Genomic DNA, 18,760 nt, shown 5'->3' with positions numbered 1-18,760 from the left:
CTATTCTAGTATCACCTTTTCTGACCTGATGTCCAATGGAGCCTGTCATATTCCTATAATAAACATCTCAGCTGTATACAGAACAGAAAAATACTCTGGCGATCCATCTGTGAGAAAGAAAACTACCACCGAACTATCCTGATCTATTTTCCAGTACTTGTGGAAAAGTGTCATCTATAATGGCATCACAAGTGCACACTAAATACATCTTAAATGTTTTTGGGATTTGTGTCTCCCACCCTTACAGACAGTGAGGTTTAGTGCAACTGTTGTTCTATAATGACATTACCCACAGGAACACAGAGCAGCTGGGTCTGTGCAAACCAGAGATCGCCCACACATTGGGAAGGATGGCAGGGTCCCTGAGAGGGGGCACAGGAGATTTACCAGGATGGTTCAAGGCATGGGGGATTTTAGTTGCAGGAACATGGGTGTTAATGGTACATATCAAGAATATCCATCTACAATAGATGGACTCTCCTTTCTAACCTCTCCCCTTGCCTGGGCTGTGGTAACCTTCAGGTTAAACCCACCACCAGACATTTCTCCCTAATGAGAGAGCAGCCCTATGGTCTGGGAGGACAATGCTGCCTTTCCCTTTTACACAGTGATGCCACTGTACCCCGGGGGTGGGGAGAGGGAATGCTGAAGGTGGGGGATGGGACACCACTCAGGCACAGTGCTTTGTCCTGGAGGATGTTCACTTTCTTTAATATTGTTGGGGGCTGCACTGATGCAGGCAAGTGGAGAATGTTCCAACACAATCCTGATGTGTACCTTATAGAGAGCAAACAGACATTGGGGAATCAGGGGTTTGGGGAAACTGATTGTTCTCCTTGTAGCAGAGGAAATTGTGGCTGCACTGTGACAGAGGGGTTCACAGAAATTATACATTAGAATAATCAACCTTACACTCATCAGCTCATCATAATCTGTTGACAAGACATATATGAAAGACTTGGGGGAGATCTATTGACAGGATGGTTTGATTGAAAGGAGAACTTTTATGCATCAAATAGGAATGAGCTGGAACACAATACTCACAACTAAATGCAAATATCCAGGTCCTGATGAATTGAGTAATTCTGTCAGAGTTTGGTGTTACAAATACTGAGGTTACCATCTGAATGTCCACCTGTAATACAAGTTTATAAAATCCGTCACTGTCAGATCAGGTTAGAAACTCGCACCATCCCCTCCTCCTGGCCCAGGATGACTGGACACATTACCCCTTGTGGAGGTCAGCAGTCAGTTCAGGGGGAAATCTACGTGGGTTTCTATCAGTTTCCATCTTGGGACTTCATGTGACTGAACAGGGCAGATCTTTGACACATGGGAGAGAATGTTCCAAGTGTTAGTGAGATGTGGAGAGCAGGATTTGCTGCTTCTTCTTTCCTTCCGTGCTGCCGCTGTGCCTCATCAATAAGACATGGGGGGGGGGGGTGAAAGGCTCATGCAGCTTCAGGGGCAAGTTGTCACCATTCTGACCAAATAGGCAGTAAGCTCCTCCCAGTCATTCCATAGAGTATCCCTTAAAAGACAGCAACTCTGCATGCTTCCCACTGCCCAGTGTTCCCAGGAAAAGTTTAGAAGAATGATGGGGAAAATCTCCTAGGAAAGGCATAACAGTAAAGTTCCAAAAGGATTATAAACAGTTTACACAGAGGGATCCATTGGAGAAGTGGGCAACAAGTTGGCAAATGGAGAATCACTTGGGAAAATGTGAAGTTGTTCATTTTGGAGGAGATAATAAAAAGAACAGAGGACTATTTAATTGGTGGAAACTGTCGAAAGCTGCACCACAAAGGGACCAAGAGGTAAATGTGGAGGAAACAAAGCAAGCTAGCACAAAGTTACACCAGGTCATCAGGAAGGGGAATGGAATATTGCTCCTGATTTCAAGGGATTTGCAGTATAAGAGTGTGAAGTATATACCTGAGAGCAACTTTATACAGTGCGAGTGAGACCACATCTGGAGTAATGAGAGAAGTTTTGGTCCCTTTATTTAAGGTAATACATCACTTCATCGGAGGCATTCAGAGAAGATTGACTGGGATGATCCTTGGTTTGAAGGGATTCTCTTTTAAGAAAAGGCTGAAGAAGTCCGGACTCTACTCACTCGATTTGGGAAGAATGAGAAGTGAACTCTTTCAAACATATCGGCTTCCTCAGGGGTTTGACAAGGTAAAGACTGACAGGATGTGTCCCAGCATGAGGGAACCTAGAACCAGACTCTGGGTCAGTCGCAGAATCAAGGGTTCTGTTTTAGTTTTGTCAACTTTAATGCAACACCGAGACAGGTAAGGGGTTTCAGTAGCAATGGAGCTGGGGCGAGGGGGAGACAAGCAACATTTTACAGATTGGAATTCCTGGTGCTTGTGATTGTGTAGATGTCTGATCAGAAGGTCACCTTGGCGTCAGAATAGGAGAGCAATATTGTGAAGAGTGTAGTTCTGCCTCAGTTCCCAGTGAGAGAGGGGCTCAGCAGTGAGGGAAAGGAATTTGTAACATCAACTGAAGGCAATGGGTTTAACCATTGCAATGTTTCATTGGAGGAAATTGCAGCTAATCGAGTAGTGGGAGCATGGTTAGCAGTTTGATAACAGAATAACAGTGGAGCAATGGAGAGGGATGATGGGGAGGTAGAGCTGGACATGGTCAGTGTACATGTGAAACCTAACAGTGCTTTTGGACGATGTCACCTCCTGGCAGTATGTAGGTGAGAAACTGGAGGGACCAAGGATAGATCCTTGAGGGACACCGAATACAAGGACTTCAGAAAGGAAAGGGAGAGTGGAGATGGAGAAGGATTTTCCAACAACCTTGAAGTAAAATATTAGTTGGTAGCAGAATGTGTGAGCAGGACATAACCAGAAAAGACAGACAGAATAAGGAACAATATCTGTGAATGGGTGAGGGGGAGTGATGATGATGATGATGAGGAGCCTGACTCTTCATTCTATTTCTACATTCGTGAGATCACCCAACCCCACCCTAGTCTCAGCTCATTTACTGAAATACTTGCTCCATCCCTGTGTTATCTCCAGACTCCATTATCCAAACACACTCCTGGCCAGCCTCCCACATTCAACTTACATATAATCTCAAGAATATCTAAAACTCTATTGCCCAAGTGCTCGCTTGCTCTAAAACTTGTTGATCCAACAAAAGGCTCCCGTTTACAAGCAACTTCAAATTCTCACTCGATGTAATTCCTGGCTGTGAACATCCCTGTCTCCCTGCACCACACAACCTGTGAGACCTCAACAACTCATTTTCTGTCAGACTCCCAACGATGTCTTTATTCATTGCTTCACCGGATTGGCTGTTTCTACTGTTGCCAAGGCAACACGGTCTGGAATTCCTATCCTAACCCTTTCATATCTGTTTTTCTCCTTTAAGGTATTCCCGAAAACCTGCTTATTTGGCAATTCTTTTGATCACCTGACCTAATATACCCATCTGTTTCCTAATGTCAGAAATTATCAATAGTATTTCTGTGAAATTATAAAAATGATAAAAATACAAACTGTTGTTGATTTGCACATACATTTTCAACTTTTCTCTGTCGCTGAGTGAATAATCTGTAATGTCTCTTACCCAACCACATTGTGGGAGCACCTTCACCACACAAACTGCAGCTGTACAAGGAAGTCAAACATCACCCTCTCCCCAGGCAATGGGGCTTTGGCATTAATCACTGGGATCTGTGGAAGGAGAAACACAGTTGATATTTCAGGGAGTGCTAAATGCATTATAGGGAATGAAAATGTTGCAGAATTTGATGGTCAGAAATGGAAGGAAAATGCACTCTTTTGTTGTAAAAAGGAATTATTCACTGGCAAAGTGATTGTGGAAAATTCAGTCCGTTTAGAGAGCAGCACGTTGTCAGGGGTTGGGCAGCAGAGGAAAATTAACTTACAAAAGGTGTGTGAAAGGAACAGTAAAACACTGAACAACCCAAACACCCTGTTTCCCAAGACTTTAACTCCCCTTCCCGCTCCACCAAGGACATGCAGGTCCTGGGCCACCTCCACCGCCAAATCCCAGGCATCAGATGCCTGGAGGAAGAACGCCTCATCTTCTGTGTTCGGATCCTCCAACCACATGGGATCAATGTGGATTTCACCAGTTTCCTCATTTCCACTCCCCCCACCTTATCCCAGATCCAGCCTTCCAACTCGGCACCACCTTCTTGTCCATCTTCCTTCCCACTGATTGGCTGCTGCCTGACCTGCTGTGCTTTTCCAGCATCACACTCTGACATTGAAAACACCCTGACTCTGACACTCTGTAAATCCTGCCCTATCACTCCCTGCCAGGCAAAGCTGCGCATGTGTCCCCTGCAGCTTGCCCCTCACAAAGTTGGCTGCCACACTCATGTCCCATGAATCACTGCCCCCAATAAAGATGGCGGCTCTCACTCGCACCATTCACCATTTGAAGCATTTTCCCGTTTGCCACAAACACGGTCCTGGGATTTTCAGATTGGTGTTTTCCGATGTGCACTAAGTTCTGTAAAACGTCTCAGCCCGTTCCATTAAAATTTCCTTCTCTTCGTGGTCAATCCTTTCCCCTGCCCTGCACCTTCACACATTCCCAATGCCTTGGTCACAACACACACTGTGCTGCCAGTGAAGCTGATCACGTGGTTGCTTATAGCCACGCCCCTCATTCACTCCGATTGGTTGGAGGACCGACAGGCACTGCCTGGTCTTCCAGTCCCAGCCCCATCTTCTTATAAGAGGTAGAAGAGTGAGGGTTCATTCCTGTTTCTCCTGATGTCAGACATTAACAACAACTACCTGCATTTTATGGAGCCTTTCACACTGACAATTCTCCGAAAGTGTTCCACGAAAGCTGGAAACATTGATTAAAGAGAACAACTTTAAGATACATATTAAAGGAGGACAGAGGGTGTTAGGAAAGATATTCAAGAGGTTTTTTTTAGATTAGATTACTTACAGTGTGGAAACAGGCCCTTTGGCCCAACAAGCCCACACCAACCCTCTAATGAGCAACCCACCCAGACCCAATCCCCTACATCTAACACTACGGGCAATTTAGCATGGCCAATTCACCTAATCTGCACACTTTTGGACTGTGGGAGGAAACCGGAGCACCCGGATGAAACCCACACAGACACGGGGAGAATGTGCAAACTCCACACAGACAGTTGCCTGAAGTGGGAATTGAAAGCGGGTCTCTGGCGCTGTGATGTAACAGTGCTAACCACTGTGCCGCCCATCTGCAGCTCCAATCGTGGAGTGATGTATGTGGGGAACAGCTTACAACGGAGACAGTTAGTGGTTAACCATAGCTTAACAACCCCATGTCCTAGCCCCCTACCCCACACACCAGGCCTTGTTCTCACAGCCTGTCATTACACACTACCTATGGTTAGCCACTAATAGTCTCCATTAACAGCTAGTCACCCTCCCCCAGCCAGATCGATTTCCACTCCTTCATCCAACCGTTCTTCTCGCTCTATCCCTACCTACCCTTTACTCCTTACATCCTCCCCAAACCCTACCTTCTGCATATAAACCAACATTTGTTCTCACAGTAACATCAGCTGTGAGGAGGGACACCGGATCTGAAACGTTAACTCTGATTTCTCGTCACAGATGCTGCCAGACCTGCTGAGCTTCTCCAGAACCTCCTGGTTGTTGTTTCTGATTTACAGCATCTGCAGTTCTTTTGGTTTTAATTTACCGGGAGTTTGTAATTCAGGTCCGACAGCCTCTGTCCCAGTCCCTGCTGTCTCTCCCACCCCCACCCAGTGACACTGCACCTGCACAGCTCATGGACAGGTGTCGTCTTGCTGGCCACACCCCTCATTCACTCCCATTGGCTGCAGGACCACACAGACTCTCCTCCCATTGGTCTGGAGCTGCCGTCAATCAAGCCATCCCCCATTGTGAGGTGAGTGGTGGGCTCCTCGCTCTCTCTGCCTTGGGATGAGCTTCATCATTCACAGTGAATGGGGCAGTATCACAGAGCACAGGGGCTGGGGGCTATTCAGCCCATTGAGGCTGTGTGCTCTCCCTCTGGAGATGCTGCAAATCCGTCCCAACTCCCCTCGCATTTACCCACAGCCTCCCAATCTTTCCGTAAAAAGTAAAATTGCAAATCTGTTTGAGAACACCTGTTGAATCTGTGTCCACCCGCTGTTCAGACTGTTCCAGATGCTCAGAATGTACTCAGTAAAATATAGGTCACATATTCACATTATTTTCCATTTAACTTCAAGTAGTTACTAATATTGTGACATTGTTAATAATTTCCCTCTCTCTGCAAACTAAAATATACCAGAAACAAATCTCCCCCTTGTCGAAATCACTGCTTAACCTTCTCAGATCCAAGAATTATCTGTGCTGAGATGTACAGCTCAGAAACAATGGACCAATTCGCCCATGCCAACTAGGAGTCCTAAACTAACGGAGTCCCACTTGCCAGATATTGGTCTGAATTCCTCAAAACCCTTCCTAATCACGTACCCAATCGGATGCCTTTTAAATGTTGTAATTGTATCAGTCTCCACTACTTCATCTGGCAGCTCATTCCATTCACACACCACACTCAGCTTGAAAACGTTGCCCCTTTGATCCCTTTTAAATCTTTGCCCTCTCAACTTAAACCCACGTGGTCTTGTTTTGGACTCACCTAACCTGGGAAAAAAAAGACCCCAGCTGTTCACCATATCCACGCCCCTCGTGATTTTATAAATCTCCCAAACGTCACCTCTCCGTCTTTGATTCTCAAGGGAATTTAACCCCAGCCTATTTAGCCTCTCCGTGTAGCCCAAATCCTCCAACTGTAGCAAATCTTTGTAAATCTTGTCTGAACCATTTCAAGTTTCACAACATCCTTCTCAGAACAGGAACATTCGAACTGAAAACGGAATTCCTGAAATGGCTTTATCATAGAACAAAGAACAGAAAAATACAGCGCAGTACAGGCCCTTTGGCCCTCGATGTTGCGCCGACCCAAGCCCACCTAACCTACACGAGCCCACTATCCTCCATTTGCCTATCCAATGCCCGTTTAAATGCCCATAAAAAGGGAGAGTCCACCACTGCTACTGGCAGGGCATTCCATGAACTCACGACTCGCTGAGTAAAGAATCTACCCCTAACATCTGTCCTATACCTACCTCCCCTTAATTTAAAGCTATGCCCCCTCGTAATAGCTGACTCCATACGTGGAAAAAGGTTCTCATTGTCAAATGTCCTATCCAGCCACAATATAACGTCCCAGCTTCTGTATTCAATGCATTGACCAATAAATATAAGCATACCAAACACCACCTTCACTACCTGCCAACCTGCGACTCTACATTCAAGGAACAATTCCCTCTTTTTTCAGCAACACTCCCCAGGAACTTACCATTAAATACATTAAGTCCTGTCCTGATTTGCCTTACCAAAATGCAGCAGCTCACATTTGTCTAAATTGAACTCCATCTGGAATTCCTCACTCGAATGGCCCATCTGATCAAGATCCTGTTGTATTCTAAACTAACCTTCTTCACTGTCCACTACACCTACAATTTTGTATTTTCTGTAAACCTACCTCATATATTCACATCAAAGTCATTTATTTAAGGACCCAATATCCATTCCTGCAGCACACTGCTTTTCAGAGACTTCCAGTCCACAAAGCAACCCTTCATCACCACCCACTGTCTCCTACCTTCAAGCCTGTTTTGTATCCAAATAGATAGTTCTCCCTGCATTCCATGTTATCTAACCTTGCTAACCAGTCTGCTCTGTGGAACCTTGTTCAATGCCCATATAGACAATGTCCACAGTCTGTCTTCATCAATCTTCCTCGCACTTCTTCAAAAAAAACCTCAATCAGGTTAGAGCGACAATTTCCCACGCACAAAGCCATGCTGACTCTCGAATCATTCCTTGTCTTTCCAAATACATGTAAATCCTGTCCCTCAGAATCCCTTCCAACAACTTGCCTGCCACTGACTTCAGGCTCACTGTTCTCGTGTTCCTTGGCCTTTTGTTACCACCTTTTTAAAAAAAAAATGGCACCCGTCTTCCAGCACCTCACCTGTCACGAACGATAATACCAATATGTCAGGGAGGGGCCCAGCAATCACTTCCCGAGCTTCCCACAAATTTCTGGAATACACCTGATCAGGTCCCAAGGCTTTATCCACCTTGATGCAATTTAAGACATCCTGAAACTCCTCCTCTGTAACAGACACTTTTCAAGTTCTCACTATTCATTTCTCCAAACTCTCTAGCTTCCACATCCTTCTCCAGTGAAAAAAAAGACATGGAATATTAGAGGTGCAAGGTAGGAGCGAAGGACTTCTGGGAAGGTGAGTCTAACTCAGTAGCTGAGAGAGTAGCTCAGACTGAGCTGTCTCAGTCCTCAAGGACATAACTGTTCAAATGGGGTTTGCAGCAGCTGGTGAGGGAACCAGCAAGAGGGAAAAATATACTACATCTTATCGTTATGAATCTACCAGCTGCAAATGCATCTCTCCATGACAGTGTCGGTAAGAGCGACCATCCCACAGTCCTTTTGGAGACAAAGCCTCGCCATAAAGTTGAGAAAAACCTCCCTTGTGCTGAGTGGTACTATCACCGTGCTAAATGGGACAGATGTAGGAACTCAAACTGGATCTCTCTGAGGCACTGTGGGATAACAACAGCAGAACTGTACTCCAGCACAATCTGTAATCTCATGGGTTTGTACATCCCGCACTCACCCATCACAATGGACAGGAAAGGAGGGCATGCCATGAGCAGCACCAGGCATACCTAAAAATGAAGTGCCAACCTGGTGAAGCTACCAAGCAGGACTATCTGCATATCAAACAGCATCAGCAGCAAGCAACAGAGCTAAGTGATCCCACATCCAATGGAGTGGATCAGGGCTCTGCAGTTCTGCCACACCCAGTTGTGAATGGTAATGGACAATTAAACAACTCGTTGCAGGAAGCACTACAGATATCCCCACCCTTACTGATGGAGGTTTCGCACATCCATGCATAAGATAAGATGACAGCATTTGCAGCAATTTTCAGCCAGATGCAAAGTGGGATGATCCATCTCAGCCTTCTCCAGTGGTTCCTCATGTCACAGATGTGAGCTTTAAGCCAGTTCAATTTAGTTTGAATAATATCAACAAAATGGTTAAGTAGTGTAAAGGCTATGGGTCCTGCTAACATTCTGGCAATAATACTGATAGCTTGTGCTCCAGAACTTGCCACCCACCAAGCCACGTACCGCTCCAGCACTGGAATCTACCAACAATGTGGAACATTGCCCAGGGATGTTCAAATAAAAACACAGGGCAAATCCAATCCAGGCAATTTCCCTCCATCAGTCCAACTCGATCAGCAGTAAAGTGATGGAAGTAGTCATTAGCAGGACGAACAAGCAGCAGCTGCTCAGCAACAGCCAGCTGAGTGACACTCATTTTAGGCTCCACCAGGGCCACTCAGCTCCCGATTGTGTTACCGCCCTGATTCACAACCTGACAACCAGCTGAATCCCAGAGGTGAGGTGAAGGGGACAGCCCAGTCCCACTCCAACACCACTATTTCTAGCTGATTCTACCCTCGTCTCAGCTCATATACTGAAACTCTCATCCATGGTGTGTTATCTCCAGATTTAATTATCCAAACACACTCCTGGCCAGCCTCCCAAATTCAACCTCCCTGTAATCTCAAGAAAAATTGAAAACTGTCGCCCATGTGCTCACTTCTCCCCAAACATGTTGATCCATCAAAAGGCTCCTATTCATAAGCAACAACAATTTAGAAAACTCACTCTTCATATAATTCCTGGCTGTGATCATCCCTAGCTCCCTTCACCACACATCCTTTGAGACCTCGACAACCCATTTTCTTCGAGACTCCCAATGATTTGTTAATTCATTACTTCAACTGTGTGGCTGATTCTACAGTTGCTAAAGCAACATGGTCTGGAATTTGCAGACAAAACCTCACAGGTCTGCTTTCCACTTTTAAGACATCCCTCAAAACCTACTTTTTGGCAATGCTTTTGGTCACCTGACCAAATATCTCCATCTCTGGCCTCATATCTAAAGTCCTCAATAATATTTTTGTGAAAGCATGATAATAAAACTACAAACTGTTCTTGATTTGAACATTATCTTCAAATCATCACTGTTGCTGTAATGAATAATCTGTAATGTCTCTTACCCAACCACATTGTGGGAGCACCTTCACCACACAAACTGCAGCTGTACAAGAAAGTCAAACATCACCCTCTCCACAGGCAACAGGGCTTTGGCATTAATCACTGGGATCTGTGGAAGGAGAAACACAGTTGATGTTTCAGGGAGTGCAAAATGAATTACAGGGAATGAAAATGGTTCAGAATTTGATAGTCAGAAATGGAAGGAAAATACACTTGCTTATTGGAAAAAAGAATTCTTGACTGTCAAAAATATTCAAGAAAAAAGTAATCTGATAATAGAGCAGCACATGGTCAGGGGCTGGGCCACAGTGAAAAACTCATTTACAAAGGGTCTATAAAAGTAATAATACAGTACTAAACAGACCAAAAATACCCCCATGGTTGGAGACTGAGGAAGCTGGACATTGACAAAGTGGTCCTGAGGGAGCCCAGAGGTGAATCAGAGCAGGATTGGCTGCTGTCATCACAATGACTCTGTACCAGAGAGAGGCTGCACATGCGCCTGGCTGCACCTTGCCCCCTACAAAGATGGCGGCTCCGCACGTGTCCAGTGAATCCTTGTCCCGAATAAAGATGGCGGCGCTCACTCAGGCCTGCAGCCGCTGAGGCAATTCCCCATTTACTGCAAACACGGGACTGGGACGTTCACATTTGTGTTTTCCGACATGCACAATTTGTTTGTAAAACCTCTCCGCTCATAGCAACACAGTTTTTCTCCCGTTTCCCTGTTTATTTCTTTCCTTACCGTATCCTTTCTCTCCATAACTTCCCGAGCATTCATTACAGCGACTCTGCGTCAGGCGCGAGGGTGATCACATGGTTTACGTTAGCTCCGCCCTTCATTCACTGTGATTGGTTGGAGGATCAACCTCCGGCTCCGCCCACCGTCCTTTCATTGGTCCGGTGCTGACATCAATCACCCGGGGTCACTGTTGGCTGGAGCATGCGCAGTGTGTCCTGCTTGTGCTGAGATGTTGGGTCATGTGATGGGAGGTAACAACAATGACTGCAGATGCTGGAACCCAGATTCTGGGTCAGTGGTGCTGGAAGAGCACAGCAGTTCATGCAGCATCCAAAGGGCAGAGAAAAAGCCCTTCATCAGGAATAAAGGCAGTGAGCCTGAAGCGTGGAGAGATAAGCGAGAGGAGGGTGGGGAGAAAGTAGCATAGAGTCCAATGGGTGGGGGAGAGGATGGAGGTGACAGGTCAGGGAGGAGAGGGTGGAGTGGATAGGTGGGAAAGAAGACAGGCAGGTAGGGCAAGGCCGGACAAGTCATGGGGACAGTGCTGAGCTGGAAGTTTGAACTAGGGTGAGGTGGGGGAAGTGGAAATGAGGAAACTGTTGAAGTCCACATTGATGCCCTGGGGTTGAAGTGTTCTGAGGCGGAAGATGAGGCGTTCTTCCTCCAGGCATCTGGTGGTGAGGGAGCGGCGTGAAGGAGGCCCAGGACCTCCATGTCCTCGGCAGAGTGGGAGGGGGAGTTGAAATGTTGGGCCACAGGGCAGTGTGGTGGATTGGTGGGGGTGTCCCGGAGATGTTCCCTGAAGCGCTCTGCTAGGAGGCGCCCCCAGTCTCCCCAGTGTAGAGGAGACCACATCGGGAGCAACGTACACAATAAATGAAATTAGTGGATGTGCAGGTAAAACTTTGGATGTGGAAGGCTCCTTTAGGGCCTTGGATAGAGGTGAGGGAGGAGGTGTGGGCACAGGTTTTACAGTTCCTGTTGTGGCAGGGGAAAGTGCCAGGATTGGAGGGTGGGTTGTAGGGGGCGTGGAACTGACCAGTTAGTCACAGAGGGAACGGTCTTTGCAGAAGGCGGGAAGGGGTGGGGAGGGAATATATATCCCTGGTGGGGGGTCTTTTTGGAGGTGGCAGAAATGTCGGTAGATGATTTGGTTTATGCGAAGGTTTATAGGGTGGAAGGTGAGCCCCAGGGGCGTTCTGTCCTTGTTACAGTTGGAGGGGTGGGGTGTGGAGGGCGGAGGTGTGGAATGTGGACGAGATGCGTTGGAGGGCATCTTTAACCACGTGGGAAACTAAATTGCGGTCTCTAAAGAAGGAGGCCATTTGGTGTGTTCTATGGTGGAACTGGTCCTCCTGGGAGCAGATACGTCGGAGGCGGAGGAATTGGAAAACGGGAAGGCATTTTTGCAAGAGGTAGGATGGGTTGAGAGTTGACTGAGGGTAAGAATTCCCTTTGCTTGAGCTCTACAGTAGATTTCCTTTATTCATGGAGGGAATTGCCTTCCTACTCATGACTGTATAGCTGTGATTGATGAATCAATGCTATCTGAATCAGTACATAAACACCCCATTTTCACAACATCAAAAATCTTTAGCACATTGTATTACGCTCTTCTTTGGAGACAAAAAAAAACATGAAATGGAGCCTCGAGGAATCGGAGCAGGAGGAGGGCATTCATCCCTTTCAGCTTGTTCCCCCATTCTATCAGATCATGGCTGGGCCAACCCAGACCTCAACACCTCTTTTATGCTTGATCCGCATAGCCCTCAACTGCTCAATATTTCAAAAATCTATCTGCCCTCTTTTAAAATAATTTGAGATAGAATCATAGATTCCCTACTGTGTGGAAACAGGCCCTTCATCCCAACAAGCCAGAACAACCCTCCGAAGAGTAACCCAACCATTCCCCTCCCACATTTAACTTCCACTAAAGTTTGGGTGAGAAAATTCTAGCCATTCACTGAGAGAAAAAAATCTTGACTTTTTCTAAAATGAATGTTCCCCTCTGTAATGTCCCCTGGTTTGAGACTTCACTGGTGCTGGAAGATCTAGTCAACATCCACCCTGTCAAGCTCCTCAGAATCTTGTTTCCATAAGATCACCCTGCTTATCTATTCTTGATAGGTCAACCCTTTCATGCTCGAAGCAGCTAAGTGAATCTTTTTTGAATGGTCTCCGATGTTGGTTTATCCTTTATTAAATATGGGAGCTAACATTGTATACAGCACTGCAAGTGAGGACTCAGCAACAGCCAGCGTGGTTAACCAATCCTCAATCCATGCTAATACATTACCCCGATACCATGAGCTCCTCAATTGTGCAATTAACTTTTATGTAGCACCTTATCATTTGCATTTTTAAATTCCAAATACAGAACATCATTGGATTGCCCTGCTAGTTATCTCCTCAATGAACTGTCGCAAATTTGTCAAATATAGTTTCTCTTTCACAAAACCCAGTCTACCATGTTTAATGATAAGCTTTTCTAAATGTCCTGCTATTTCTTACTTTAATATTCGACTCTGTAGATTCTTTCAGTAGATTTGCTAAGTATGATTCCCCTCTCTTAAATCCATGCGGACTCTGTCCAATCCTGTCACTGTTCAGTAAGAAACTTGAGTGTACTCCAATATAGTTAGTAAATGTATCTGTAGTTATTTTTAAAAATTGATTACTTGTAAATGCTGGACCCATGCAACATCAATGAATTTGTGACTCTGAATTTGGGTTATTGTGTTTTTTACTGTTAATTCCTTTTCGTACTGTGTTATGCAGACAGTACCAAGTGATCACTCTTAATTGTGAGTAACTTTGATAATATATTTTAAAAATGACATCCCAAAATGCTGCCTCATTATTGTGCAAGGAGGATTTATTCAATAGTTTGCAGATAAAATTGAACAGCATTTTGCTGCAATTTGGCCAGACTGCAGGTTACACCAAAGTATGAGTGCCTCACCTTTAGAGTGTTCCCAGATATCGTGCAGCTGCAGTATTTTGGTTTGCACTCAGCTATATGTTGTTCTCACTTGTTTCTTTGTGAAAGATTACAAAATTAATTTGGATGAATGAAGTTATGTTTTCTTTCACCAATGTTTAGAGAAAAAAAGTCAGTATTTCAAGTGCTGATAAAGTAAAATAAACTGATAATCAGTAGAAAGGGTTTAAGATTGATAGATTCTTGTTGCCTCGAGGAATTAAGGGCTACGGGGAGAACGCTGGTAAGTGGAGTTGAAATGCCCATCAGCCATGATTGAATGGCGGAGTGGACTCGATGGGCCGAATGGCCTTACTTCCACTCCTATGTCTTATGGTCTTATGGTCTAAGATGGATATGGAACAAATGCTGGCAAATGGGACTAGATTAATTTAGGATATCTGGTCAGCATGGGCAAGTTGGACTGAAGGGTCTGATTTATGTATTGTACAACTGTGACTTCATTCTCTCAATTATTCAAGAAGTTGAATACTTCGAGGAGGAAAAGGAGAATTTATGCAGAGAATGCACTTGAAATGATGTTTGAGGTATATCAAACTCACATTGTTTCATCACCTTTTCCTCTGGGTTCTTCAATGAACAAACTTGTTTTGTTCTCTGAATAACTATGTATCATGTGATTTGTTTTGCACAAAATATTTCGTTAGGATCGAGTGAACTGTTAAGAAGTGTTCATGTTTAAAATTTAGGCAGCTTGATTGTGAATCTCATCTTGGCCTGAACACCACTTTCCTGCCAGCCCTCCTTAACCCTTCAACCCATTACTGATTAAAAGTCTGTGTGTCTCTTATTTAAATTTACTTTATGTCCCAGAATCCACAGTGTTCTGAGACAGGGAATTCCCCAGGTTCCCCATCCTCTGAGAGAAGTAATTCCTCCAACTTTCCCTTCATTGTAAACTTAGGACGACTCATTGTAGATTGAATCATCTTCTCTGCCTCTACTTGGTCAATCCCTTGACCATTTTATAGACCCTCAATGATACCACCTCTCATTCTTAGGCTGCAATGAATATGAATGTAAATAGTGGTTGTCGTTCAGCTTGTGGCATTTTGATAACTGTGGCAGAGGATGTTTGTTCAAAACTGAGCTCGACAGTTAGTGCTTTTCAAATAAGAAATAGTTGACGAGATTAAGTACATTAATATGTTGGCGTTTTGTTTTTAGGAAGACTTACTGTTGGGAAGATTTGGTTAAGGGAATATTGCAGTCAAAGCTGTGGAGATTAACCTCCACCCATGTGTGAGGTAGTACACTGTGGTCAAAAGAATAAAGAGACCACTTCCTCTTTGGAAATAAGTCCTTAAATAGGGCAGAGGGATCTGGAGATAGCAATGAGTCACTGGCAGCAAATGGCACCAGTTTGTGAGGTTAAATAGAAAAGTAGATCATGGGTTTATTTCTGGGACGACAGAATGGAAATGTGTTCGATATGTGTAGAACCATGGACAGATCACCCTTGGAGCACTGCAAACAGTTCCGATCTTCATATTGTAATATGAATGTAGAGGCAGTAGGGAAGATAAAGAATAGTTACTGGAATTATATTCAAACTGAATTTGAATTCATCAAGTAAGATTGGACAGTCTTGTCTCATTGAAAAAGAGTGACATGGTCCAGTTACGTTTGATCGGGTAGACATGGAAAAGATGTTTCTGCTTGTGAATGTCAGAATCCACTGGATCTGTGGATATAATTGTAATCACTATTAAATCTCACGGGGAATTTGCAGAGGGCGACAAAGTCTTTACCAAAAAGGGGTTTGAATGTAGAACTTACTTCATCAGGAATAATTGAAGCAAATAACAGATGAATTCAAGGAGGAGCTTGGAATACAAGAAATCAAAGAAAACTATGTTGATGGGTTTAGGTTGAGAAGGAAGCCTGTGTAAATCACAGATACTGAGAACCTGTTTTTGTGTCCTGAAACGATGCATCTGTGTTGTTCTGTGACATTTCTATAGGAGCAGCAGCGGCAGCAGTAAACAAGACAGCTCACCCTTACCATTCTTGGAGAAAAGCAGAACCTCTGGCCACACAAAAGGGAAATAGCTCTATTGGGCAGGTGGTTCAAACAGTGGCCAACGACTCAATCTGCAGAGACAGTGTGCCTTCATTACCTGGTGAGAAAGGTGAATTCTTTAACCAGAAATGATGTTTTGTCCTTCCAATGATCTCATGACTTAAGCAGGGAAATGTGTCTCTTCAGTTAGATGATTTGAATCAATCAAATCTTTTGCTACATTAGCACTCCTTCCCTACCCAAAGGATATGTGGGTCAAATAGGCACATGTCTTGCACTGCTTTAATTCAAGATTCCTTTATTCAGTCATGAGCTTAACCTATTCAATCCAAGTTCCTTGTGTTTCCCTTGGATCTGTGGTTGTGCACAAGGAAACTTAAACAATGTGTGATTCAATATCAAAGTTGTGTTGAATCAATAATTGTAACCCCACTCTGCTCCTTGAGCAGATAGTTAATCCAAGGATTCTAGCTCAGCCCTTAACTTCAAGTTCAAGTTCTAAACCTTTCAGTTAGCAATGGAAAATAACAAAGAACAATGTCAATCATTTATTGTCTCTCCAGCCTCTGCTTCTGTTGCCACTGAGTACTCCCATAAGTTTGACGAGCCAATGACTAAAGATGAGATTGAAGAGAAATCCTTCCGTTCCCTTCTGCCACCAGAGAGCCAACACCACTTTCATATGGGGAAGGAACGCAGCCAGCAGGATGGTTCAGATGGGGACATAGTGCGGGACCAGTCGGCTTCTCTTATGGATTAGGGTGAGTGGTGTTACCAATTAGTGGGATCTCAGTGCTTGGAATAGTTGCTCCTCTCCATGTTCGAGGTACCTTGCCATGAGATTCAGATGGAGAGGACGAGGACCATATGGTGTAACAAGTGTGAGCCAACAGTTGGGCAGGGCCTGTGTTTCTGAAAAAAAAGCGAGTACCACTCGGTCACAATGTGCCCAGAGTTTATAAATCATGAAGGAGAATAAATACTTGACATTGTTAATCTTTGTGATCGAGTTCCCATATAGTGAAGACAACGATTAATATTTACTGGGATTCCTTGCTCCCCCAATCAGATAAACACAAGGCAAATTTGACTGTGAAGCATGTCCCTGAATTTACACCTTTCTACTGTTCATTAAAGGTAATAAGATGCAAAAGATATTTTTGCAGAGGAATTTGATTTGAACAAGAGACATTTGTGCAGATAGTAAGAGGTATTCTAATTGGAAGGATATGTTTAGTGATATCCTGCATGGATCGATGTTGGAGATCTTATTATTCGCTATTCATAATGAAAGGAAAGCCACATTCAACATTTGGGGCCACTCTGCAGATGACAGCGATTCCAAGTGTAGGTAGATGGAAGCACAGCATTAGGAAGCAATCTTGATAGATTCAGTAAATGAAAAAAACAACGACAGATGAGTTTATGTCGGCAAGTGAGAGGTTGGATCAAAATCGGATATTTTGTGATTGTGAAAATAGAGAGAGTGGACTCCAAAGGAACTTGGTGGGATTGATCCAGCTGTATAGTTCACGAAAATGTCTCAAACAGGTTCAGAAAAGTGACCAAGGGGCCGGTGGAATGTTGACATTGATCTCTGAAGAAGATGAGATACCAAAGGATTAGAAGTCATGCTTCAGCAAATCCGAACCTAGTTAGACCAAGCTGTCAGGGCTGGGTACCATGGCTGAAGGAGAGTATCCCTCTGAGGGGAAGTGCAGTGCAGATTTACTGAAGTGATACTTGGATTCAAGGCTTAACTTAAGAAGAAAGATTAAACAGATAAAGTGTTCGAGTCAGAACATTGAGGTGTAGTAACGGGGAACACTTTTATACACAGAAATGGATAGTTTGATAAAGTTCCACAAACAGCGATTGATTGGAAATTATTTGCAAATTTCAAATTTGAGGTTGGTAGATTTGGAATGAAAATGCTGAAGGATTATGGGACAAAGACAGGGATTTGTCATGATGATGAAGATGACCATGATTTGGGTGAATGGTGGAATAGGCTCACGAAGCTAAATAGCCTCCTCGTGTTCTGATGTTGATGTAACCGTGGCTCCCTTATTCTCTGCAAGTGCAACTCCTGTTGTGTTTTTGGTTATTTAACAAAATCTGGCAGCAAGTTAGTGACTGGAGTCCTGAGCAGAAAATTCTCAGGATGGGGGACTTCGCCGGTCTTAATGTGTTTCACAGATGATGAAATGACATAGCCAGCACTCTCATTCCGTCTCTCCCCCCCTCTCTCCCGCCCCTCTCCCCGCCCCTCTCCCCGCCCCTCTCCCCGCCCCTCTCCCCGCCCCTCTCCCCGCCCCTCTCCCCGCCCCTCTCCCCGCCCCTCCCCCCGCCCCTCTCCCCCCCACTCGCCCTCCAATCGCCCCCTCGCCCCCAATCTCTCACCTCGTCCCCCCCTCGCACACGTCACCCCCCTCACCCCCCCGCACCCCTGTACCTCCCCGACACCCCACGCCCCCACTTGCCCCCCACTCACACTCACTCACCCTCCAATCATTCCCCTCGACCCCTCTCGCCATCCCTCGAACCCCCTCACCCCCCAGTGGCCCCCCTCGCCCCCACTCACCCTCCAATCGCCACCCTCGCCCCCACTCGCCCCCCCCTCTCGCTCCCCTCTCGACCCCCATTCCCCTCACCCCCGCTCGATCCCTCTCGCCCCCCTCGCCCCAACCCCCAATTCCCCTCCCCCCCCCCCCGTGCCGCCCTTTCGCACCCTGATTCGTCCCCCTCGCACCCATTCCCCCCTCCCTCTACCCCCTCCCTCTACCCCCTCCCTCTACCCC

At 45.3% G+C, this 18,760-nt stretch overlaps 1 long non-coding RNA gene across 1 annotated transcript; it reads right to left on the bottom strand.

Annotated features, from left to right (window-relative positions):
• Positions 1–1,049: 1,049 nt before the first annotated feature.
• LOC132814061 (uncharacterized) lies at positions 1,050–10,904 on the bottom strand. Its single transcript, XR_009644280.1, has 4 exons — positions 10,567–10,904; positions 10,196–10,302; positions 3,601–3,707; positions 1,050–1,135 (listed from the first exon to the last, which is right to left on the bottom strand). It is a non-coding gene; the product is annotated as an uncharacterized LOC132814061 (long non-coding RNA).
• Between the last annotated feature and the right edge of the window lie 7,856 nt (positions 10,905–18,760).

This window comes from Hemiscyllium ocellatum, unplaced genomic scaffold (assembly GCF_020745735.1).
Source record: "Hemiscyllium ocellatum isolate sHemOce1 unplaced genomic scaffold, sHemOce1.pat.X.cur. scaffold_649_pat_ctg1, whole genome shotgun sequence".
In the NCBI taxonomy this organism is placed as follows: Eukaryota; Metazoa; Chordata; class Chondrichthyes; order Orectolobiformes; family Hemiscylliidae; genus Hemiscyllium; species Hemiscyllium ocellatum.
Note: the sequence above shows the minus strand (reverse complement) of the source record. Positions and strands in the feature narration are given on the sequence as shown.